This window comes from Vulpes vulpes, chromosome 15, assembly GCF_048418805.1.
Source record: "Vulpes vulpes isolate BD-2025 chromosome 15, VulVul3, whole genome shotgun sequence".
NCBI classification, from domain to species: Eukaryota; Metazoa; Chordata; class Mammalia; order Carnivora; family Canidae; genus Vulpes; species Vulpes vulpes.
Genome location: NC_132794.1, coordinates 86929648 through 86956883, shown reverse-complemented (window position 1 = coordinate 86956883; position 27236 = coordinate 86929648). Strand labels below are relative to the sequence as shown.

Genomic DNA, 27236 nt, shown 5'->3' with positions numbered 1-27236 from the left:
TCCATAAGGTAATGTTTCAAAACTGTTGATGTATTAGAATAGACTACCTGCTGGTTTGTTTTATTTCAGTGTCTTAAGAGAATAAAGAATTATTGCTTTCTCAAAGCAATTCAAATGTCAATCAACTGATGAATGGATAAACAACATGGGACATATCCATACAATGGAATATTATTTGACCATAAAAATGAATGAAGTACTAATACAAGCTACAACTAAAATGAACCTTAAAAACATTATGTGAAGTGAAAGAAGCCAGGCACAAAGGACCACATATTATGATTCCATTGATGTGAAAAGTCTAGACTAGGTAAATCTAGAAAGACAGAAAGTAATTACTAGTTTCCTATGTCTTGGTTGGGGGGGGCATAAATGGGGAATTCAAGGACAACAGCTAAGTGCTATGGATTTCTTTTCATAATAAAAATGTTCTAAATTGATTTGGGTGCTAGATGCATGATTCTGTGAAGACACTGAAAGCCAAAAAATTGTACTTTAAATGACTGAATTTTATAGTATGTGAATTATATATCAATAAACCCGTTTTAAAAATGTATCCAAAAAAAAAATAAAAATAAAAATGTATCCATACAACATATATAAAGAACTTATAAAACCCAACACCCCAAAAAACAAATAATCCAACTAAAGAATGGGCAGAAGACATGAACAGACATTTATCCAAAGAAGAAATACAGATAGCCGACAGACACATTAAAAGATGTTCAACATCAATCATCATCATGGAAATGCTAATCAAAACTACAATGAGATCACCTCACACCTATCAGAATGGCTAAAATCAACAACACAGGAAACAAAATGTTGTTGAGGGTGTGGAGAAGAAGAAACCCTCATGCACTGTTGGTGGGAATGCAAACTTGTGCAGCCACTGTGGAAAGCAGTACAGAGGTTCCCCAAAAAGTTAAAAATAGAACTGCCCTATGATCCAGCAATTGCACTACTGGGTATCTATCCAAAGAATACAAAAATGCTAATTCAAAAAGATAAACGCATCCCTATTTTTATAGCAGCATTATTTGCAAGAGCCAACATGTGGAAGCAGCTCAAGTGTCCATTGATTGATGAATGGATAAAGAAGATGTGGTATATATATATCCAATGAAATATTACTTAGCCGTAAAAAAGAATGGAATCTTGCCATTTACAATGACATGGACAGAGCTAGAAAGCATATCACTAAGTGAAATTAAATCAGTCAGAGAAAGACAAATACCATGTGATTTCACTCATATGTGAAATTCAAGAAACAAAAAAGATCACAGGGGGAAAAAAGAGGCAAACCAAGGAACAGACTCTTAAGTATAGAGAACAAACTGATGGTTACCAGAAGGAAGGTTGGTGGGGGGAATGGGTGAAAGGTGAAAGAGATTAAGAATACACTTATTTTGATGAGCACTAAGTAATATACTGAATTTTTGAATCACTATATTGTACACCTGAAACTAATACAATACTGTATGTTAACTATCCTGGAATTAAAATTTAAACATTTTAATAGAGTGTTTAAACAACAACAACAAAAAAACATGTATCCACAAACAATAGGTAAAATTGGCAGAGCTATATTTCAATAAAATTTTATTTATAAAAATAGGTGGCTGGCCCATGAGCCATAGTTTGCTGATCACTGTTCTAGAGTAATAAAATCCCATAACTTTTAGTGAGGTAAAAAGTATTACCTATCCCAGCATCTCTTGTAGAAGCTTGTGTACAACTTTCAGAAATTGTCCTTAAACGGAAAAAGTGTACTACTCTTTATATATCTCCATCCTTCCTTTTCACTAGAAGCCTAGAGCTCTAGCAGCCATCTTGGGCCAGGAAATAACTTTGGAAAATGGAAATCACACACACAGTGGGGCAACAAGGTAGCAGAAGCCTGGAATCTGCACCCCATGAATCACTATTCTAACCTCAAGCTAATATCACCAGATTTCTTAAAAGAAAAAAAATAAATTTATGTCATATAAAAAAACATAATAAATGACTTTTATTTTGGTGCTTCCTGTTACTCTGTGCTCACAGTTAAACCTATTTCCTACTATAAAAGACTCAAGGAATAATAAACCAACTCTGCTTCCCAAAGGGATTCAAATAGATACTAGAGACATCCAATATCCAATTGTGTGTGCGTATGTGTGTGTGTGTGTGTGTGTGTGTGTGTGTGTGTGTGTGTGTGTTTTAAAGATTTTAGTTATTTATTCATGAGAGACACAGAGAGAGGCAGAGACATAGGCAGAGGGAGAAGCAGGCTCCATGCAGGGAGCCCAATGAGGCACTCAATCCCGGATCCCAGGATCACACCCTCAGCCAAAGGCAGACACTCAATCGCTGAGCGACCCCTATGTGTGTTTTTTTATACAGCATTTTATTCCTACATTTGCTCTTAGCCTAAAGGCCAAGAATTGATTATAGCACTTCATTCTGATTTTACTGGCCTTTTGATCTAGTGTCTTGCAATTACTTGGGTTCATATCTGTAAGAAAGATACAGCAAGACAATTCTTTGATAAGCCAATCCTTTGTAACTATTTTAAGATTTTATTTGTTTGAGAGTGAGTGAGAGAGAGAGAGAGAGAGCAAGAGAGAGCACAAGCAGAGGAAGGGGCAGAGGGAGAGGGAGAAGACTCCCCCACTGAGCAGGGATTCCCAACCATGGGACTCGATCTCAAGACGCTGGGATCATGACCTGAGCCAAAGGCAGACGCCCAACCGACTGAGACACCCAGACCCCCTCCTTTGTGACTTTTTAAAAAATGTCAAGTATCATAAATACAGGTAGGACCATTTAGAACAGTTCCATTGTTTATTAAATCCCTGTTTCACCCAAGTCCTGATTACTGTGTACACAGTCTATTGTGGATTTCTCTATGAGTCCAGTAATGTGAACATTAGCTTGTCATTTCTTCCTCTCTACAGAGGAACACACACACACACACCACCACCACCACCACCACCACCACAGGCCTCTGATGGGGCTCAGCTTTACCTTGACATGATTAAGATAATGTCTGAAGAGCTCTAAAAGTGTCACAAATGATCTCTAAATACAAAATAATGTTTACTTTTGTACATAAAAAGATATAGGGCTGCTGAGTCGTGACAGCATATCTTCTCTATAAGGGTGTGAGGCATGAAATAGACCTAATATTTTCATGATCCCCACCCTGAGAAAAGTATTTCTGTATTCCAGAGTTACACTGGTATATATTGAATGTTTTTGCCCCTTAAAATTCCTATGTTGAAGCCTTCACTCCCAAATGCTATATTTGGAGACAAGGCCTCTGAAAATGTAATGTTAAATACGGTCACAAGGGTGGGGCCCTGATCCCATAAAATTAGTGCCTTTATAAGAAGAAACAACAAAGATACCTCTGACCCCCTCCTTTCTCCTCACACAGGGACTGAGGAAAGGTCATGTGAGGATACAGCAAGAAGATGACCACCTGAAGGGAGGAAGAGTTCTCATCAGAAATTGAAGTGGCTAGACGCTTGATCTTGGACTTGTAAGAAAATGAAGTTTTGTAGTTCAAACTACTCAGTCTGTGGTATTTTGTTAAGCAGCCAGAGCATACTATACACACTCCAAAAGGATGGTATGAACCAGACTTGATATTTCAACTTGACTCATTCTCATGGATGACTTGGCAGTTGCCAAGTCTGACCATTTGCCATGAAATGTCACTCCTGTGACATGTAGAATGACCAACCATCCTGAGTTGCCTGGGATTGAGGGATTCCCGAGACTTAGTTTTTGTGCTAGAGCAGGGAGAGCTCCCAGCAAACTCGGACAAGTTGGTCATCATAGATGGGCAACACATTCCATTTCTCCAGTTACTGCTCCTTCTACAGCTCCAAATTTTCCCATAATCCACACCACTTAGACTCTCTCGGTTGGAGTCCCATTTCCCTTTCAGAGAAGCCCTCTTGGACAAGATCAAAAGAGCACTATGCCAGCTGTCTGTTTCTCTCATGTGGTACACATCTGGTGCAAGAGAAACACCAATATCATTTGTCCTGACAAACTATGGGAGTCAGGGCTGATCCCAATACAGCAATTCTCCTTTACTCCTCTGCTTCAACCTCTTACTGGCCCACTTCTCCTACCCTGGGATTTCTCAGATGTGAATCAGGCACTATTGTAGTTCTCAAAACCCAAGGGACACACATTAAGCATCCTGAGTAGTGCCATTGAAGCCCCACTCAGTAGACCTAAAGAGGTGTGAGGAAGCGTAACAATGGCTTTCTCCAAAAATCTTCCTCATGAAATCACCTCTTTTATAATCTTCTTCTAATCTTTGAAACTGGTGAAAAGCTCCAATAATTGAAAAGCCAGTTTTTGGACTGTGGTTACCAAATATAGGGATCAAAATTGCCCAAGGGCCCAGATGCTGAACTCTGAAATCTGCCACACTTGCACCAAGGACCAAGCTTTCCATGGGCTGTTCCAGCCAGTGTCTGAGTGCATGCAGCACAGATAATAAGGCAAGCTCCTTCCTAGGAGGACCCTTCTGGTGGCAGTTTTGGCTTGAGCATTCTCAGCAGTCTTGCCAAATCTTAGACTCTGCAGCAGTTTAGGACTCCTCCACCAACCTCCCCCCACCTCCCTCCCTGCGTTTGACTTCCATCAGTCTGATGCCTCTCCCAGCCTTCCCCAACTCCCTCCCCATTCTCTCCTACACGTGTTTCCTCTAATAAAATTCTTGCACATTTAATGTCATCTTAATAGCTGGTTTTTAGAGGGCCCAGACTCACACAAAGATATTTCCTTTGAAAATAATGCCTCGTCAGGACTTCACTTGGTGTTTCATAGTTGTATTCTAATGCAGCAGGCAACACTTCCAGTTCAATATCCACTTATGCTACTAATCATAAGATGAATGATGTGGTAAGAGGGAAAACTATAGGATTTTACTTTTCATTTCTTGTTGTTCAATCCACTCCAGGTTTTGTCAAAATATATGTCAAGTTGTATGAGTATAAAGCTGAAATTTTTGGTAAGGTATCATAGTGGGTGCTCAATGTGTGAGTGGGAACATTGTATATGCAAATATGTTTGAGTGGGCAACTGGTCCTGTGCCAGGACTTGGATGAAAGCGCTGTTGCACTCTACCTTGGAATTTCAAACCAACCTCAACCCCAATATCAGCATTTTCCTTTATTCCTTTACATTTTCTTCCTCCCTAATCCCTTCTCATTTTTCTCTTCTTTCTTTTTGCTGTATTTCTTGTAGTGCCACCGCTTGAGAGGTCGCCAAAAGGCAATGCTATAAAGTACAGATATATAATTGAGGAGGCTTTATTTTGCTTTTATCTGAACCTAGTAAATTGCTTAAAGCTGTACTCCAAAGAAGGAAGAATAAAAGTAGCTTTTTATACTTGTTCCCAGAATTTCAAGTGTCCCAAATCCTTCTCTTTTTTTAGAAAACTTCCAATGGAAATGTTTTTATATAAACGTGTGTGAAAGACATCAATACCAAAACTGTATTTTGATATTCTGACCAAAAAACAATGCTTCTCCAAGCAAAAGAAATCCTCTCTGTAATTTGTACTCAAGACTGTTATTTGTCAAAATGTGACAACATGCCTTTGTCTTCATTATAATAGCAGGCAAGTAAGAAAGGTTTACTGTGGTCAATTTTTTTTTAATTTAAGATTTTACTTATTTATTCATGAGAGAGACAGAGGGAGCAGAGTTACAGGCAGAGGGAGAAGCAGGCTCCCTGCAGAGAGACTCAATCCCAGGGTCCTGGGATCACGACCTGAGCCAATGGCAGACGCTCAACCACCCAGCCATCCAGGTGCCCCTACCCTAGTCAATTTGTTTATTTCCCTATATTAAAAAGAATTGTAGCAGATATGGAATATAAAGAGCAGAGAGATGGGGCAGCCCGGGTGGCTCAGCGGTTTAGCGCCGCCTTCAGCCCAGGGCATGATCCTAGAGCCTCGGAATTGAGTCCCACATCCGGCTCCCTGCATGGAGCCTGCTTCTCCTTCTGCCTGTCTCTGCCTCTCTCTCTTTCTCTCACGAATAAATAAGTAAAATCTTAAAAAAAAAAAAAAAAAAAAAAACTAAAAAATAAAGAGCAGACAGAAGAAAATAAAAGAAACAGCTATTCTTCAAATATGATCATTCTTAATTCCTTTGTATTTATTTAGTGCTTTTTCTATGCATAATTTGTTTTTATAAAAATATTACTTTCCCCATGATGTTTTGCTGGGCTCTGACCTCCCCTGAGGACACGGTGCCCCTGGGACCTCTGACACCCAGGAGTCGGAGAGGTCCCGTTCTGGGCAGATGCTGGGGTGTGTGGCTATTTCCTTACCTGACAGCCTCCGTGTTTTAAAAAAATAGAGACCCGAGTGGCTATTCACCCTTGATAGAGGGCTGGTTATAGTTAATGCTGACATAAGATTGAATTACTGGTTCTCAGTCATATTCTAAAGGAATGGAAACCAGGAGAAGCAACTGGTTTGGAGGAAAGTCCAAGATAATAGTCGTCAGTCCTTTATTATGGTCAGAGACTGTTGGCCAATGATGACAGACCTCCGGCCGCCAGTCCTGACTTTACAAGTTCCTGACGGGAGTCAGTTTGCCAGCACCCAGCAGTGGGTGCCGGCTCCCTCGGTTAACCGGCCGAGGGCGGCAAGAACCCTCTATGTGCAGAGTCAAGGCGTAGGAGACCAAGCGAAATCCCAACACGCTGGCAGTGGAGGTGAGCGAAGCACACGGTTCGGCCTTGCATCCACCGCAAAGACCACGATGGCGGTGGCTGGGCCTACTCCATGGGCGACGTGGCCGGCCAGGATGCGCCCGGCGTTGGGGTGTTCTACATGGATGCATTACGGAAGAAATCCAAAGCAGAGGCAAACTGAGGGGATCGGGCTTAGACAGACTCCCACACGAGCTGTTACTATTTTTGACAAACCACTTGCCCTGTCCTGGTCTTGATTTCCCCATAATGGAAACGGCATCATTTCTTGCCCCTGGGCCTGTTGTGAAAAGAGGATTTAAACGGCGCGGCAGTGCTGCTATTGGGCACAACACAGGACACGTAAGCCGCGCTACAGGAGGAGGATGATAAATAAGACCCCAGCACCTCGCCGCGCCACCGCCAGCCTCTCTACCCAACCCGCTTCCGGGGCCCCTTCACCTCAGCCGAACGCGAATCCCTCCGCGCTCGCGTCACTTCCGGGAGGCTCTGGTCACGAGGCCTCGAAGTACCCGGATGCAACTATCATGGCTGCCATCAGTAAGGTACCGCAATGGAGACCGAGTCAAGAGTTACCCGGAAAGTGCCCAGATATGGAGCTTCAAGGAAGCCTGTCAAAGGGCAAAAGATGAGATTACTGGGCGACAGGCTGCCCCAGACGTCCTAGGAACTGCGCCTGCGCGCTTCCTGAAGCTAACTTGCCGCCAAGTCTTTCTAGAGGAGTCGCTCCTCTGTGACGGGTGGGGCCTCACTTCTTACGTAGGCCTTCCTTTTGTTCCGGGTTTTGGTTTCCGTCACCTCGCTTAGCCCTGGACTGGCGCGGGCGATGTGGGCGCGGGCCGTGCGGGCGCTGGCCGGGGAGGAAGGGGAGGGGCCGAGGCTAACGCCGAGGTGGGAGCGGTGGGAAATTTGCGGCGGCAGAGGTTTGGGGCGCCCCACCTCCGCCGAGTGCAGGGGCCTCGAGCTCGGCCCCCATCGGAGTCTGGCTCCCGGCCTTCTTGGCGACTTGCACCTTGCCGTGGGGCTCCATAATTGGCCACAGGGCTCTTCTGTGCCGCCCTAACCCTGCCCCAGCATTAGACTTTGATCCTCGAATAACATCCAAGATGTGTATAGTGAAGTATGCGATTGGTTTTTGTTTTTTGTTTTTTTTTTTTAAATCCCAAACATAAGCAGACTAATAATGTTAATTTTAAGCTTCAGAATTCATAGGGAAGCTTTACATGTTGAGTATTGGGTTGGTTTTCTGTAAGGTTTAAATTTGGATACCATGTTAGTGCTTGTGAGATTTTTTTTTTAACAAAAGCATTTTTAAAATAACTGGTATGAGAAAATAGGCTAATATGTAAAATATTCAGAAAATTGTTGCACTTTGTTACTGTGCAATTGTCATGATGAAATACGAAGACATCAGAATTGTACCTTATAAGACTTTGCGAGAGGCTTCTGCAAATAGAGTAATTCTAAATATAAACTTATTAAGTTAGTTCTTTCTGAAGAGTGGTCTATAGGTGTTGTCTTCAGGTGAAACAGGAACAAATGTGAGTTGATTTCCTACTAGGTAAAATTACTTTTTAAGTGCTTAACTGTCTATTGCATCCAGAATCTCAGTTGAAACCATTTTTATTTGTCTGAAATATGTAATGAACTCATAATGTAAAGTATACATATAGAATGTTATTTTATAACAAAAATATAGAAACTAGGACTTAAAGCAAGTTGACTCTACAAAAACACAGTGTGTTGTAATTTCAATTTTTCACTTAAGCTCCCAAAATTAGAAGAGCTGACCAGAAAGGCTTAAAAAAGACATGTAGACGTTTATCCTTTCTCTAAACATGCGGTTATTTGAGCAGAAAACAAAATGACATTGGAAAGCATCTGGGATTTATTTTTAGTTATTTATATACTATATGCAAGGCACTGAGTTGATAACAGATGAGAAAGTGCCTTTACAAGGTATAAAGTAATATAATAATCATGAACAGTTAGTACTCTCACTCTTCTGACCAATTCATGTCTCCTTATGGTACATTTTAAACTCCAGAACTTGTGGTTCTTGTACAAGTATTAATATACATGGTTATGATTCTGTGTTATGGAAAGCAAAAATAAATTAACTGTTTATACATTTTGAATATTTTTTCTTGTTTATATGTTGTTTCAGATTGTATTTACAAATGCATTTGTACACATTAGAGTGTACATTAGAGTTCTATGTAACTTGATAATCCTAGTTGGTGTGTCAATTCTTACTTTTTGTATGTTTTTTTTTTCAGGTAGGTCTACTGGGTTCTTGGCATAGTACCATATGGACCTGGACAAAGCATTGTTAAGGTGGAAATTTTTATTGTATTAATCAGTTCAAACTTTTGCCAGTCTATTTATTTTCCAGTATTTTAGTCAAATAACTAGATGTAGGCTTCATATAGTGAGCAATATTTGTAGGGTAATTGGTCATTTTAAATTTCCCACCAAATGAAAAGTTTGATTTCAAATAGTTAGGTTTTACAGAGCGCTTACTAGATGCCAAACTGTGTTAAGTCCTATATATACATTATCTTTCTTACTTACACATACATTATCTTAATACTCATTAATACAGTTTTATGAGTTAGGTCTGTTAAACCCCCTTTTTTTTTTTTTTTTTACAAATGGAGAAGCTGAGGCAAAGAGGGATTAAGTTCCTTGTCCCTGGTCCCAAAACTAGAGCTATATTCTAGAACCTTTCTTTTCATTTTTCTGAAGACTTAGGTAGAAGAAAAGAATGGAACTTAGAACCTGGACTCTAGTACTACCTACTCTGCTTTGTAAAGTAGGGCAAGTCATTTAAGCTCTCTGAATTTCATTTTTCTCTCCTATAAGCAATAAACACTTCCAACTATTACATTTTATTGATGTTGAATCATCAAGAATCCTTAAGAGTGCCTTCACCATTGTCTCCGATATTTTCTTCCATGCCTCTGACACTTCCTTGAGTTCTGATGCACATGTGCAGGCAGTGACAAATCTCCTTGAGTATAGCCTGGTCTGACCACATTGTAAGATGTGGCTTGGAATTGATAACACGTAGTAGATGATCTCTGAGCTCCTTTCAACCCCAATTCTATGACATTGGTGACTATCTAACATTTTATTGTTGGTTTATACATTTTTTAATATGAATGATTCAAGATAAAACAAGCTTATTTTATCTTCTTGGTAGTGGAAAAGTAGGAACCATTCTTGTCTTTTTCTTACCTGAATTTTCAATACCCAGAACAATGCAGTAGTAAATGTTCAGTAAACATTTGCTGAATGAAATAAGCAAATTTTCATTTTATATCACAAATACAACTTCTTAAAAAATAGTGACTTGAATTTGACATAAAACAGAATAGTATTAATAGTGCAAAAATACTTAACTAACATTTTTTGCATTCAGGAGCGTACTGCCATAAAACAGCAGTCTTTGTTTCCAAACATGTTTTCTGTGTGTTGTCAAGTGTGTGGTACGTTTTGTTCCTTGAAGGGGTATGGTAAAAATCGAAATGCTGGCATAAACTTTTTAACAAGGCATCAGACTTTTTTTAAACCAGCAAAAGTATAGGAACACTGATTAATATGTAGATTTTCATTTTAATGAAAGTTGGAAAAATAATTTGATGTCTTTATTAAATTTTTATGAATTTTCTGGATGTGATTAAACATACCATTCTTCCAAATATACAAATAATATTGAATATTTCTGAGTTATGAATGATGAAAATAAACTATAATTGAAAGATATTTTGAAACTGAACGGGCAGAAAAGTGTTCAAATTTTGGGGTAGCTAAGTGTAAGATAAGGTAACTAAAGAGATTATCCCAACTATATTTATAGTAGTTCTGATGAGGTCTGTTATTTCAGTTAGAACCAGGGAGGGGACACAGTAATTATAGAGTATAGACTATTCTCTGGTGATATTCAGCCAAGTGTTCTGCTGTGGCCAGAAAAGCCAACAACATGTGAAATATCACCAAAAAAGATTTGGGGGAGTGCCTGGGTGGCTCACTTGGGTGAGTGTCTGCCTTCAGTTCAGGTCATGATCCCAGGATCCTGGGATTGAGCCCTGCGTCCGAGCTCCCTGCTCAACAGGGAGCCTTCTTCACCTGCTGCTCCCCTTGCTTGTGTTTTTTCTCTCTCTCTCTCCATCAAATAAATAAATAAAATCTTTAAAAAAAAAAAAAAAGGATTTGGGAAAATCAACAAAAAATATCTTACCCTGAAACAGCACAATGGTCTACCTAAACATAAAGGTATAAGTAGTTACTTTATATTCATGATGGGTAGATCTAGATGTTCAAAATCCTTTTAATTCTTAAATATGACTGTAGATACAGTTTTCCTCATATAATTCTGGAAAACCTATATGCCTACATACCCAACTTTTAAAGACTAACATACATAAAGTTAGTAAAATTTACATAGCTACTAAAATTTCTGCCACTAAAATAAACGCTACATTACAACATGTTATTACTGGATGAACATTAGCTAGTAGTGACCTTCTCTATAAATTTCTACTATCAGTTTGCTTTTTTTAGGACACCTTTTTATGGAAAAACATAGTTTTTATTCTTTTATAAGTCAAAGCCTCTACAATAATGAGGGAGTAATGTTCACTTCTCTTAGTATGTACACTCTTGTACAGGCTGGGTAAATGTATCCTTTCGCAAATCCCCAAACTCAAAGGAGAATAAGGCCAAGAGCCCACAAGACATTATAGTTCAAATGAAATAATTCATTTTATGAGGTCTTTACATAAGTTTATGTGTATTTATTAAAGGCTTATTCCTCTACAGTTTTGGAGAAGTGAAGGAGGAGTGATATTTATCATTAAATTTGGAACAAATACAGTCATCGAGTTCAATAACTAAAGAATTTTTTAAAGTGCCTAATGGTAGTGCTCTATACTACCTCAAAAAATTGTTTCTTTAAAACTCCTATAGTCACATCTTTTTTTCTTCATTTTGTTTCCTAAAATAAATCACAGTAAACCTTTTTCCCCCTTCCTGGGCTGCCAACTGTCTCCACTCCCCTCCAGCTATGACTTCATATGATTTCATCTTGAATAAAATCCTATGATACATTCATTTTGTTTTGTATACTTTCTCCACGTGTTCAAGGATTTATGCCCAATATATATGATTTGTCAATCTGTCATTTGGATAAAATAAATATAAATCAAAATAATGAAATCAGAAAGGCAATGAGACACTTGAAAGTAAACCAGAAACAAAAATTTAAAACCTTCTCTGATTATTCACTTACAAAAGTGAATTTACAAGTATCACATTTAAATTTTAGGGCAAGTAAATCTCTCAAAGGTTTTTAGAAAAGGAATACAAATGGAATGTTGCTAATTATTGTTTTTAGTATGGTATAATAAAGATAAAGGATTTTACAAGTTTACTTAGCTTTAGTTTTAAAATTCTGATTTTTTTTTCCCTTTGAGATCTCAACCATGACTTCTTTTAATAGAAGGTATTTAGAAATGTTATGCTGCAAGTTGGTGAAGAAATTATTGCATTTCTTTCTAATCTTTATTAGAAAATCATTTTTTAAAAGTAATCTCTATACTCACTGTAGGGCCTGAACTCATGTCTCCAAGATCAAGAGTCAGATGCTCCACCAGCTGAGCTAGCCAGGCATCCCAGAAAAATCATTCTTTATAGTCAGAACTTAAAGGTTTGATGACCAATTTTCATAGGCAGAAAATTCTTTTTATGCTCTGCCTCTTAACTTGGTGACTGTGAGAGGTCTCTTGTTCAATAAATGACATTTATGAATGCCTACACAGGGTTGAGAGGCAAACGTAAAAAGATCACTACACCTTGCCACAACCCTGGAAGTACCTACATGAGAGCAACAATTTAAATGTGTAAGTACTATGAAGGATGACCTGTACTATACTGTGATGAATGTGCCGGGTAGAGAGAGACACAGGTGATCCTGATGTCTGGAGAGCATGTTAAAAGGTGGAAGAGGAGCTTCCTAGAACTGTGATACCTTGGACAGCCAGGCTCCTTTGAGGAAGCACTCTAAATAATTTGGTGGCTGTTGTGTCTTAACGGGGCAGTGTTAACATAGGATAGAACAGTTTTTTACTGTACTGGACTCCCCTAAGCCATGTAAAATATTTAGTATTCTCGGCTCTCTGGTCTTTTCCCACCAACTAGCCTCAGTTGGCATCATGAGAAGCAGCTGGCTTCTGTGCTCCTCAGTACCGATGTTAATGCATATGCTCACATAGACCGCATCGCTTTCAGATACTTTCTGTCCATCTGTGTCATTCTCATTCCTTCCTTGCATTCTCCAAAGGCTTTGGTACCTGACTTACAGTTTCTCTCCCTTCCCCAAGTCCCACCTTTAAGCCAGGTTACATAAAATCCCAGGTGATACTCTGGTCTCTTGATTGCTTGACCTTCTCAAATTCAATGACCTTTACCTTTTCTATAAAACCACCCACTCCCTGGACCTTGTCATCACTTATGTCAACTTCACCCTTAAAAGCTTAAAATAAACTCTTCTTCTTTTTTGTCCATTGTCCCAGCTTCCTAACTGAATGACTTCCAGTGCATCTATACTTCAACTTCAGGAACTCCAGGCCCTTGACTTTGCTACTCTTCCCTATCAGTTTCTTCTTTTCACTTCCCATGATTTCAGCCACTGCACTTTTGTATCCTTCTGTTAAACCTACTCAAGAAAACTCAACCATAGATCAGAAATGATAATAGTAGCTAATACATACTGTGTGTTTATTGTATTCCAAGCACTTTTTTCTAAGTTGACCTGGATTGTCTTCTTTAACCTTCACATCAGCCCTATGGGACAAACTAAAACACAGTTTCTATCTACTGAGTAGTATCTCCAGAATATGAATCCAAGCAGTTTGCCCCTTAGAAATCATGCTCTTCATGACCACTTAGACTACCTTCCAAACTAGCTGTCTTCTGTGCTTCCATGCATGACTGCTGAGCTGTTTTAGGGATAGAGTGGGTTTGGCTAGATAGAGTGTCAAAAGTACTCACCTTAGCCTTTGGTTCAGTAACTACCTCTGACGGTAAGTTACAAGCCAAAGCTGGAAGCATAGAGGGAAGTAATAGTGATAAGGTATTTAATGCCCTCAGCTCCTTTTGGGTGTCTGTAGCTGGAGAGAGGAAAATTACAGAGAATATGCATCAGTTTGGGAGCTGGACATGATAGGTCACCTCTGCTTGATGACCAGGTAACTACTAAACTTGAGAGACTTAACTTGGCTTTATCTGCAGTGGAGTAGACAGGATAGAGTCCTCTGTTTTGAGAATAGTCACTCTCACCAGTTTTTCCTCTGGATTTTTTTTCTCTAGATATACCTCTTTTTGTCATGGATTTGATGACCCAGACATTATCACTTTAAGTGACAGGATAAGGCTTTTGAGAGCTGATGGCTCCAGTTAAAGGGCCTACCTGTGTAGCCCTCTAAGTAGTTATTTTAGGGCTTTGATTTTGACAGTGATTTTGGTTCCCTGTACAAAAAGCCTTACCTGCTGCCATTCTTAGGTACTTGAAAGGTGAATCTTTATTTCTATGTACTTAAAATACATGACCTCTTTATTATCAAATTCATCACAAATTCTGTATGTAATACAGAAATAATATCTTCACCACAATTCTGAACCTGAATTTTAGTTACTCAATTTCAAGAGAGAAGGTGGCCCCTAGTGAAGTAGGGATTTTCCCTAAAAACCCCTTTCTGCTTAAAAAACTTCCTAGAGAAAAATCACACATCAGAAAACATTAGTAGCACAACAAATTTATGTTCATGACTCTGCCTGGCAATTCTTCACTGTTTCCCATTCTCCACAGAAGATATTTAAATTTCTGCTCACCTAAGACCTTCCACCTGTGTCCACCAACCACTATACCCCTTCATTCTCAGCAGATTATTTTATCTCTCATTTTCTCAGAGAAAATAGAAACCATAAGATGGAATCTCTTTCAAATTAGTACCACCAAACCTTCAAACTTACTTAATTGGTATCCATTCTTTGTCCTTCCCTCCTTTCACAATGGAAAAGGTAACTCTCTTCTGATACAAGGCTCTGGATTCCTTCCCAGCCCTGCTTTTTAGTACCTTTGTCCTTTACCTATCTGTGGCTCCTTCGTATTTAAGTATTTTCAAGTCTTCTCTAGCTTAAAAAAAAAAAAAAAAATGAAACCTTCCAATAGGAACTAATCATTCTCCATTTTGTTTCTTATTTCTTCACAGACATGGTTTATGAAAGAGTTGTCTCTATTTATTATTCCTTACTTTGTATTCCTATTTATTTTCCAGCCAACTGTAATAGTTTACCCCAACTGAAACTATCAGTTATAAAGGTCTCTAACTACCACTCTATTTTTATATCCCTGTGTACTTTTCAGACCTTATATGACTTGACCTTTCTTCAACAAGTGACAGTTGGACTACTCTCTTTTCTTGAAATCTTCTCTTCGGCTTCTCTGACACCATTGTTTCCCTGGTATCAGATAATTTAGTTCTCCAACCATTCCTTCTCAGTGTCTTTAAGGGCATCTCATTCATTCATTTTTCTCATTCTTTTACTCATATATTTACTCCCAGGCACTGTACTAGGTGCTGGCGACAGAATCTGACATAAAACCTGGAGTCTTTCTCCAGAAAAACGCACTCCCAAACATACACACAAAATTTAGCATATGTTTTCAAGGGTTTCATGATCACTAAATACTTGTTTATCACTGTAGACTAAGAGACCTTGCCTTGGAACTTGCAATTTCCTTAGTAGAAGCTTTTACAAAAACATTAAAAAACAATACAAAACCAGCTGCTTAATTTTTTTAAAAAAAGAAAGGGGGTGAAGGGTGCCCAAAATGAAAATGAAAGCAATTTTTTTGGCAACCCTGGTGGCCCAGCCGTTTAGCGCTGCCTTCAGCCCAGGGCATGATCCTGGAGACCTGAAATCAAGTCCCACGTCAGGCTCCCTGCATGGAGCCTGCTTCTCCCTCTGCCTATGTCTCTCTGCCTCTCTCTCTCTCTCTCTCTTTCTCTGTGTCTCTCATGAATGAATGAATGAATGAATGAATGAATGAATGAATAAATAAATAAATAAAATAAATAACTTGGAAAAAAATAGTTTTTCCCAAAAGACAAATTTTGTAGCCATTGGATACTTCCTCTAAGATGTTAACATTAAACCAGTTCCTCCAGCCTAACATTTGTGGTCAAGATACTGTTTCCCTACCCTCCAACCCCCACTCCTGTATGCCTTGATTGGTGTCACAAGAATATTCAGGAGAGTTCTAACTCATCCTTAAAATGGGGAAAGTGAAGTAATTAATAGAGCTGGTATCATTACTTTGAAATTAGATTGAATAGGATTCTAGCTTCTACTAGGGTTCAAATGATGCATAGGATGTCAGCTTCAGAGAAGGGGGCAAGCAGGAGGCTGAGTAATTCCTCACTTGATGAGGCTATTTCTGGGGACAAGAGAAGGAAATGGTCCTGGTGTTGATATCTTGTGGTCACAAGTAATAGGACATTTGCATTCTGGGCACTATCTTTCTATGCCATCCATAGTCTTTCCAGTAGCCTCCAAAGTGTGTGGGTCTGAGAAGATCCAGCTCTGTCCTCTTATTACATGTTTTTAAAGTAAGAATCTTTTAGCCATGGATTCCATGTTGAGTTCCTTTGATCACTGGAAACAACCAGGAAAAAAGCAAACAAATGGCAAGATTCAAGTTTCTTTTTGGGACTATTGTATATGAGATAAAATGTTGCCCCAAATTTTTTTCATCCAGCATATATATTGAGCATCCACTGCTGTGCTCAACTCTTGGGCATGTAATGATGACTAAAAACATAAAACACCTGTTCATAAAGCTTATAGTTTAGTGTAACACATTACCAGTAACCAGATAACCATACAGAAATACAAAAAAATGCAAATTTAACAGGTAGTAGGAAAAAGTACAAGGTTATATGAGTCTATATAACAAGAGAATTTGACTATGTTAGGGAAGTCTTAAGATGATGATCAGGTTAAAGACTAACTAAATATTATCTAGGTGAAGAAGGAAGGATAGAGTTCCCCAAATAAAAGGGCTAGAATGTGCAAGAACTTCTGAGAGGAGAGAACATTCAGGAAAGAGGTATGAGAAGAAAAGCTGGGTGGCTACAGGGTAGAGAGTGAGGAGATGAAGCTTGAGGTCAGACTTGAGTTTTGAGAGAATCTCCTTGACTGAAGTTGAAGAAAGGCCAAGAGCAGGGTAGAGTTCAGGTGAGAAGACCGGTCACCAAGGTGTGCAATGATGGGTGGTAGGGATGGAAACAAGGGAAGAAGTTGATTGTATTTGGTAATTGATCTTGAGTATGAACACTGGATTAGATTGGATATAAAATTTGCTAATAAGCAAATTTTGATTATTCCTTTTGGCAGTGAAATAAGAATTAACTGGTTTAAAAAGTTATGGAAGATCGTACTGGGACACAGGTTAGACCCTCCTTGAAGCTTATTATATACACTGAATATGAACAACTAAAGCCTCAAATTGGAGAAAACTAAATCACGGACCTTTGAGATTCAACCTCTAAATTAAAAAGTACTTCTACAGTAAAATTTTAAGAGTAAAACTTTCTTTCTTTCTCTTTCTCTTTCTCTTTTCTTTTCTTTCTTTTCTTTTTTTTCTTTTCTTTTCTTTCTTTTCTTTTCTTTCTTTTCTTTTCTTTTCTTTTCTTTTCTTTTCTTTTCTTTTCTTTTCTTTTCTTCTTTCGGAGCAGGAGAGAGTGTGAGCAGAGCAGGTGGGGGTCCTGAGGGAGATGGAGAAGGAGGAAGCAGATTCCTTGCTGAGCATAGTAGTAACTTGGACTCGATCTCATGACCCTGAGATCCAGACCTGAGGCAAAATCAAGAGTTGGTTGCTCAACCAAGTAAGACACCCAGGCACCCCAAGAGTAAAACTAATTTTTATAACCAAGTTTGAGATTTTTTAGCTTGTTTGGATGGCCGAATGGAATATTCTTCTGTTAATATTTTAAGTGGTTCTTTTACCCCCACACCTTCTATAACTCATCTGTAACTTAGTGTGCTTAATTTAAATGCAAGTTTAGACATGATTTCTAAAAGATAAAATACCTGTGGTAAAATTGCAAGAATAGGTTGTTTATCTTCCCTAGCATATTTTCTGTGATAGTGAAGGTTTGTTGTATTTCTCACTGAGGGCAACCAGCAAGCTTTGAATAACAGGGACGCTAACTATGTCTATATATCTCACTGAGTTTGTAAGATGTACAGTTGCTTCATATTAATTGGTATAGGACATTCATAGATGACAGCACCAGATGGGTTGGTATAACTAGCTGAATTTTTATTTTGTTTCAATTCCAACTTCAGGGCAGGCTTCAGGGTTGGTTGCCGTTGTTCATGGGCACAGTGATGTCATCAATAACATAGACTTTCCAGCTTTTTCTGCTATCTTTTGTGTTGCATTGTGGGAGAAAGTATATAATTATGATTCCAACATCACATCACATCCAGAGCTATACCACTGCTTCTTCCATAATTTGCAACATTCTGCAAATTTATCTGGTTTCTTACAAGCTTTGCACTTTCTCCTTTGAAATGATCTCTGACACTGCTTTTGAGGTTCCTGCTCTGGCACTGCCCACTGCATACTGCCAGTGGTCTTCATAGCCTCTTTTGATCATGAACTAATTCTTTATTTCTTGTTAGCTACTTTTAAGGACTTGCTCCAGAACCTGGAACCCTCACCAGCAGAATTCTGGAGTGGATAGATTTAATGTATAGCTTTATAAATTCTATTCTCTTCTGCAGTTGTGTGTCTCCTGAGAGGCCTTACATTAAGCCCCTTTTTCTCTTTACTACCACCCACTACAGATCACTGATAAGGGTCCCACCCTTTATCCTGAACTTGCACAAGGGTTCAAAGAACCTAGATCAAACATAAATTTCTCTATTGTTTCCATTTTCCCAAGTACCTTTCTTTGAAGATGTTCTCCTTACCTGTCTCATTATCCTAGGACTAAAGTCCTTATAGTCTATTGTGATTTGTCTTAGGGGTTTATCTTGGTTATTTAAAACTGGTATTTAAAAAAAAATTGTTTTTAAAGTTCTGACTCAATCGAGAGGCAAAATTAAGTGGCCTTCTTTGTCTCTACTCTGGTAAAGTTTGCAAATACAGATCGCTTTGGCTTCTTAAACAATCCTCACCTCCTGAGTATTGCTTCAGGCTTCCTGTGGAAAGAGCCTCAGAGAAATTTTTCTGTTATTCCTTAAGAACTGTCCACTCTATATGGCCATCCCCAAATAAAACCATTCTGCCTCCATGTCTACATAACTCCAGTGGCAAAGACACAACCTCCCCATCATCCATATTTTATCTAAAAGGAGAATTCAGATTCTAACTTGATTGAACTTTGTCCCTATGCCTCAGATTGGCTGGATTGTTACTCTTTCAACTCTAGGCAACTATGTTTCTTATGAGGAAGGGTGACCACTTTGACTTAGCAGACTGAAGCAGACTTAATTGCCAACAACTACATTCTGAACTTCCAACTGATTAGGTCCAGTTACCTTGGTGGATCAGGTTTCCCGCAGAGACTTAGATCAAACCAACTGACGTCATTTTTGCTGCTAATAAATGTGTTTCTTTTGCCAGTTGAAGAGTCCAAGTAGGCAACTTGCTAATTGGTACCTTCAGAGGAAATGAATAAGAGAGTATGCATAGTTTTTATTCAATTAAGGAAATCTAGAGGTCCAAGTATTAAAGGCCTCACTTCTAGGAATTTTGCAACCCTTGATATAGGACAAAAGTTGGACCTGTCCTGGCTCAAAGATGCCCCATGGCAAGGAGCCTACAAAGAGGACTTTTTTTTTTTTTTTAAGATTTTATTTATTTATTCATGATAGACAGAGAGAGGCAGAGACACAGGCAGAGGGAGAAGCAGGCTCCATGCCGGGAGCCCAACGTGGGACTCGATCCCAGGAACTCAGGATCGCGCCCTGGGTCAAAGGCAGGCGCTAAACCGCTGAGCCACCCAGGGATCCCCCAAAGAGGACTTTTTGTTTAAGGCCACTTCCTTGTAGGATCAGAAGAATTTCTGTCTGGAAGTAAGCTTTTCATCTCTTCTCTTCCATGTGGATTTCTTGCAGCTGGCTGCATGGATTCATAGTGATACTCAGCATCAGTGCTCCTCGCTGTTATTGGGTCCTGAAGATGTGGTCTCCCTTTTTTGAAATAAAACTTACAACAAAATGCACAAATACATTGTGGAACCACCACCACAATCAGAATATAGAACGTTAGCCTTAGCCTAAAAGGTTTCCATGTTCTCTTCCCCACTAAATCCTCTCCCACCCAAGCAGCCCTTGGGATGGAAACCCAATCTAGGTCTAGAAAGACCTCTTTCCTAGAGTTTCAAACAAATACAGTTACAGATTTCCCCCACTATCTGAAAGCATTCCTATGAAACTTTCATAAGCCAAAATGGTGTAAAGCAAAGTAGCATTTACCATTAAATTATATGGAAGATTGAGTGCTCCCAGACTCAAAAAGGATGTGTTTTTCTAAAGGATGCATGAAATAAGTCAGGATAAAGAACATGCTCACAGACACAACTCAAAGAGTTAAAAATAGACCTGCCCTACGACCCAGCAATTGCACTGCTGGGGATTTACCCCAAAGATACAGATGCAATGAAACGCCGGGACACCTACACCCCGATGTTTCTAGCAGCAATGGCCACAATAGCCAAACTGTGGAAGGAGCCTCGGTGTCCATCGAAAGATGAATGGATAAAGAAGATGTGGTTTATGTATACAATGGAATATTACTCAACCATTAGAAACGACAAATACCCACCATTTTGCTTCGACATGGATGGAACTGGAGGGTATTTTGCTGAGTGAAATAAGTCAATTGGAGAAGGACAAACATCATATGGTCTCATTCATTTGGGGAATATAAATAATAGTGAAAGGGAATAAAGGGGAAAGGAGAAAAAATAAGTGGGAAATACCAGAAAGGGAGACAGAACATGGAAGACTCCTAACTCTGGGAAATGAACTAGGGGTGGTGGAAGGGGAGGAGGGCAGGGGGTGGGGTGACTGGGTGGCGGGCACTGAGGGGGGCACTTGATGGGATGAGCACTGGGTGTTATTCTGTATGTTGGCAAATTGAACACCAATAAAAAATAAATTATTAAAAAAAAAAGTTTTGGCAACTTGATGCTGAGATACTGAGTGTAGTTCCCAGTGAGGGAACTTGGCGGGGCTGCTCTCAGTACTTGGGGTACGATCTGCCCTATCGTGGTTTGCTGCAAAACAACAATGCTATTTTTGTTTTTCACCTTTTCCATCAAAGTAAATATCCTCTCTGGATTTCTTTTGGTTAGTGAAAACAGGTACTCCTGTAGGTCTTTCCTAAAAGCAAAGTGTAACACAAACTTTCAAAAAGTGGGGACCATGTATACAATGTGTTCCTCTTTGGGTCTGGCTTCTTTCATTCAGCATTATGTTTTAGAGGTTCATCCATGTTGTTTATGTACCTGTTGTCTCTTTTTATTGCTGAGTATTATTCCACTGGGTGGATATGCCACAATTTGTCTTTCCATTCATTCATTGATGGGCATTTGGATTGTTTCCAGTTTGGGACTAGCTTTTGTTTGAACATATGTTTTCATTTGTTGTGGATAAATACCTAAGAATGGAATGGCTAGGTCATGTGGTTAAGTGGATCCTTAAATTTATAGTAAACTGCCAAACTATTTTCCCAGAGTGATTATGTCATTTTATACTTCCACCAGCAATATCTTAGAGTTCCTGTTACTCCACATTCTCACCAATATGTAGTCATTTCAATTATAGCCATTGTAGTGGATGTGTAGTAGTAGCTCACTGTGATTTTAATTTGCATTTCTTTGATGACTCCTGGTGCTGAGGATTTTTTATATGCTTATTGGCCATACTTAATCTTTTGTCAAGTGAACAAATATTTATGAGCAACTGATTTTACTAGGCAGTGTGACCCTTCATCTCCTGGCCCACTTGAACTTCTAGAATGGCTATCAGAGTTGCATTATCCCTACCCAGCCATTCACCCTCTTGGTGCCATACCTCCTATCTTTCTCTAGGTCAGGGATCAATACACCTAAATTTTGTGAAGGGCCCGATAATATTTTAGGCTATGTAGGTCGTGGCAGTTTTGTCACAACTATTCAGCTCTGTCATTGTAAAAGCAGCCAGAGGCAACACGTGAGTGAATGTGGCTGTGAACCTTTTACCTAGAGACCCTGAAATTGCCACAAGACATTCTTTAGACTGTTTTCCAGCCATTTAAAAAGGTGAAAATTATTCTTAGCTTGCAGACCTAAGCTCCAAACTCTGCTCTGGATGGTTCATAAGATTTCAGCATGTCCTTAGCATGCGATAAAGTCACACAGCAGAGGAGTTTGAGTCCACCTTACCCACTTACTGGTTGTGTGTCCTTGGGCATCTCTCTCCCCCTCTCTTTTATTTATTTTATTTTATTTTATTTTTTTAAAGATTTTATTTATTCATGAGAGACACAGAGATAGAGGCAGAGGGAGAAGCAGACTCCACGCAGGGAGCCCGACGTGGGACTTGACCTGGGGTCTCCAGGATTATGCCCTGGGCCAAAGGCAGGCGCCAAACCACCGAGCCACACAGGGATCCCTCTCCCCCTCTCTTTTAAAGGAGACTTCCTGGAAGTCCTGAACAGTGCTTCCACTTCTGTTTAGTCACGTGGCCATGCCTAACTGAAAGAGAGGCTGGGAAAGTCATTTTAGCTACATGACCCATGTGCCCAGCTAAATTTTGGGTTCTGTTACAGAGACTGAATGGGTCTGGGGGTAAGTCATGCAGCCTGTTCCATACACTCCTTGTCCACAGCCTTATCCAGATATTCCCTGAGCCCTAGAATCGGCTCCTGAATTAAATTAGACACTCCCTTCAGTCACAGCTACCTGTTTGGGAGTTGCCCTGTGGAGCAAGGATGTCTGTTAAGTTATGATGAGAAAAAAACAAAAAAACAAAAACAGATTTTCAAGTCTAGCGACGCTCAGTACAATCAATGAAAACTATTGGTATTGACAAAAATGTCATCCCCAAAATCCTTAGAGTGTTACCATTTCAGATCTCTTCTGTGATGTTCTATTTTCTCCCAAAGTTCTCGACCAGATTCTGAGGTTTCTTCTATTTCTGGTGATGGCAATGCATTAGTGAACAAAATGTCAGCATGGACTTTTTGTACCCTGCTATTCGGTAAAAATTCAAAATTAGTAGGTATGATTATTTTAAATATTTTACTTGGTTTTTTCTCCCTAAATGCTTGTTTCCTGCTACAGCAGGAGCTTTTTAAAAAAATAATAGTGGTAACATTTGAGTGGAGGGAGCCTTGGTTGACCATATCTAGAGGATTTCATGATAGACCTAATCTTATTCAAGATGTCAGACTGCCTATTATTCAGATAGTACTTAGTAAGATACACGGGAAACTCTTCCAAAGTCATAGAGTCATGCAGGAATGGCTTCCACAGTGCACACTCCTCTTCAAAGGCCCACAGAAGAGGGCATCCCAAAAGTTTAGGCATACCATATAAAAAATACTAGGGTGGAAATGGGGGCCTTATATTATTTGGATTTAGGTGGTTAAGCCTTTCTATTTGGCTTAGAAAAACATGTTTTGTTTATAATTTATGTGCTATGATTTTATCATGTTTCTAACAGTTGGCAAAACTGCTTTGCTTTTGTGGAAACAGTGTGAGCACATGTTTGTCTCTTGGAGTCCCCACCTCCAAAGCCACTTTATGCTGAAAATATATTCTCCAAAATATATTCACTTTATGCTGTAAAAACATGACCATCTTCTCAGGGGCTTTATTTGAGGGTGTTATTGTTATGTTAGCCAGAGACCTCTGGGTTTTAATGTGTTTGGGGTCACCTAGAGTGTCTGTAGTTATCGAGTGAATTGATTTTTTAAAAAGATTTTGAGGGAGAGAACATGCATGAGCAGGGGGGAGGGAGAGAGGGGAGGAGGGAGAAGCAGACTCTCCACTAAGCAGGGAGCCCAATGCGGGACTCAATCCTGAGGACCTTGGGATAATGACTTGAGCTGAAGGCAGATGCTTAACCATCTGAGCCACCCAGGCACCCCAAATTGATTTATTGTGAAGTTGATGTATTGCAGGTTTTGAATCAATCAATAAGTGACTATTCTCTAAAGCCTGCTGGTTTTTATTTTTTTGCTGCTAAGTAATACAATATCTTTGGGCATTGAGAATGGCATCCTATTAAAAAGAAACCTGCAGGGAATCCCTGGGTGGCTCAGCGGTTTGGCACCTGCGTTTAGCTCAGGGAGTGATCCTGAAGTCCCGGGATCAAGTCCTGCATCAGGCTCCCTACATGGAGCCTGCTTCTCCCTCTGCCTGTGTCTCTGCCTCCGTGTGTGTGTGTGTGTGTGTGTGTGTGTCTCAGGAATAAATAGATAAAATCTTTAAATAAATAAATAAAAAGAAACCTGCATGAGTCAGGCTCCCTGCATGGAGCCTGCTTCTCCCTCTGCCTGTGTCTCTGCCTTTCTCTCTCTGTGTGTGTCTCTCATGAATAAATAAATAAATAAATAAATAAATAAATAAATAAAATCTTAAAAACCTAGAACCTCTTTGAAGGATGGTGAAGAAGTCAATCTACTTGATCTGAGAAGATTGTTGTTATCAAAAAAAAAAAAAGATTGTTGTTATCTGTAAAAAGATAAGATGTATTTTTCCCAATTGTAAAAGTAATCCATATTTATTGTAGAAAAAAAACACAAAGTTACAAGGAAAAAATTAAAATCATCCACAGAGCTACTACCCAACAATAACTATGTTAAACCCTTTGACAAACAGCCTTTGAGATGATCAAATTAAGTTAGTTGTCTTTGAACCAGTTAGACATACCCAGTGGCCTATCTTAAAGTGATTTGTGAGTAAGGTAGGGCTTTGAACCTCTCTAAAATCCAAAGACTGCTTTCACTTAGCACCTCCCTGGGAAGAGTATCTGTAAAACATGAGTCTTCCTAAATGGACTAATTGCTAGTACTGTAGCACATACCCAAACAATCGTTTCATTTTGTATTTCTCAAGACCTTTTGGAGAACATGGTTTCTAGGATGACATATTTGTGATGCTTTGATAATAGGACCAGTATAGGTTATATTTCCTTAAAGACAGGAACAGTATTTCTTTTGGCTGTGTGAAAGAAGGAAGGAAAGGTGTGCAGTTGGAGGATATAGTCTCATCATCTCAGATTATAACAAGCCACTTCCCTGGTATCTGAAATCCATGAGGGACTGCTGCAAAAAACAAAGGCAAAATATTTGCCGAGCCACTTTCTTGCTTTCTGTTTGTTGGGATAGGGTAGTGGTAGTAGCTGACTATGAAGACTTCCAGGGCAGTCATCTTTGTATTCCTCTAATGCCAAGCTTTTTTTGACTGTGACCTAGAGTTAGAAATGTTTAATAAAACAATACTTATTCCTACTGGGCCAGTGCATTCATATATTCTTTTCCATTCTTTTCTATTCAGTTTACTGACTGATCCACTGAGTTGATTTCATGTCCCACTAATGCTGAATTAAAAAATCAGATTCAATGACTTAATGTTTCAACATGAAATATTTTACAGCTACGAAGAATTGAACAGCACACAGAAAATAATTTCATCTTAATTTTTCTCTCTTTTCAGACTGCAGCCAATACGAAGATTGTCAAAATTCATAGAAGCACAACAGATGACATACCTGGCCTTTACTGTCTTGCAACTTTGAACAATCAAAATCTTTGGGCTTCGGTTTTCATTCTCTATAACGTGAAGCTAATATTCCTCTTTACATTTCTTAAAAATTCTCAAATGAGAGGGGTGCCTGGGTGGCTTAGTCATTTAGGTGTCTGACTCTTGATTTCAGCTCAGGTCATGATCTCAGTGTCATGGGATCGAGCCCCATATTGGGTTGCACACTCGGCGAGGAGTCTGTTTGTCCTCCCTCCTCACCCCACTTGTGTGTATGCAAACTCTCAAGTAAATAAAATCTCTTAAATGAGATTAAAACTATGAGGAAGCTCTGTGAACTCTAAAAGCATACATGGATATGACATTAATTGTAATACATCCATGTAATGCAATTAATGTAATAATACACCTTTACGTTAATTGTACTTGAAAACATTTGGACATTGGGACACCTCTCTCGTAACACCTGCTGTTACTTTTTTTTGTTTAATTTTTATTTATGATAGACACACAGCGAGAGAGAGAGAGAGAGAGAGAGGCAGAGACATAGGCAGAGGGAGAAGCAGGCTCCATGCACCGGGAGCCCGACGTGGGATTCGATCCTGGGTCTCCAGGATCGCGCCCTGGGCCAAAGGCAGGCACTAAACCACTGCACTACCCAGGGATCCCTGCTGTTACTTTCTGATCAAAATTTACACTCTCCTTGATTCCTGGAGGATGGGCTTTAGAGGGAAGGGTACTGCAGAAATCATGTGAATGTTGATGCAAATACTTGATTCTTGCTCTTACATTTTTATCTTAGTTGCCTTCATACAAAAGAATTTGTCCTAAAAAACACTCCTGGGAGAGCAATTTAGATCTTTGGTCTCTGAGATATGTTTCTTTTCTCTTTTCTTTTCTTTTCTTTTCTTTTCTTTTCTTTTCTTTTCTTTTCTTTTCTTTTTTCTTTTCTTTTCTTTCTTTCTTTCTTTCTTTCTTTCTTTCTTTCTTTCTTCCTTCCTTCCTTCCTTCCTTCCTTCCTTCCTTCCTTCCTTCCTTCCTTCCTTCCTTTCTTTCTCTCTCTCTCTCTCTCTCTTTCTTTCTTTCTTCTTTTTTTTAGGATTTATTTATTTTAGAGAGAGAAGAGGGAGAGAATCTTGAGCAGACTCCCCATTGAGCACAGAGCCAGACATGGGGCTCTGTCTCATGACCCCAAGACTATAACTTGAGCTGAAACCAAGAGTCAGATGCTTAACAGATGAACCACCCCGAGGCTCCTCTGAGATATATTTTTAAGTCTCATAACCAACATCCCCTGGTCATTAATGGGAAAGTAATAAAATACATGTTACTAGAGCATATTTTAATCCTTTCAAAACATTGGAAAATGGTTAAAATATATTGTATTCATATAACTTAATACTAAAAACCCTTCTAACATATATTTGGAATACTTTAATTTGGATGTATTTTAATTTCATGAAAAATATTGTTGATTGGGCAGCCTGGGTACCTCAGCGGTTTAGCACCTGTGTCTCTGCCTCTCTCTCTGTGTGTGTCTTTCATGAATAAATAAATAAATAAAATCTTTTTTAAAAAATAAATATTTTTGCATTTGTAATTGTGATATTTATTGCCAAATTGACCTTCATAGAATTTGCTTTATCAGACACTCCCATAAGTAAAGTAGGATAA

The 27236-nt window shown here is 39.1% G+C and overlaps 1 long non-coding RNA gene and 1 other non-coding gene across 2 annotated transcripts; both read left to right on the top strand.

Annotated features, from left to right (window-relative positions):
• Positions 1-6217: 6217 nt before the first annotated feature.
• On the top strand, positions 6218-6305 carry LOC112918194 (small nucleolar RNA SNORD88). Its single transcript, XR_003234630.1, has one exon. It is a non-coding gene; the product is annotated as a small nucleolar RNA SNORD88 (small nucleolar RNA).
• Positions 6306-7226: 921 nt separating this feature from the next.
• Positions 7227-27145, top strand: LOC140595701 (uncharacterized). The gene is made up of 3 exons (XR_011997520.1): positions 7227-7852; positions 9012-9069; positions 25518-27145. It is a non-coding gene; the product is annotated as an uncharacterized lncRNA (long non-coding RNA).
• Positions 27146-27236: the final 91 nt, after the last annotated feature.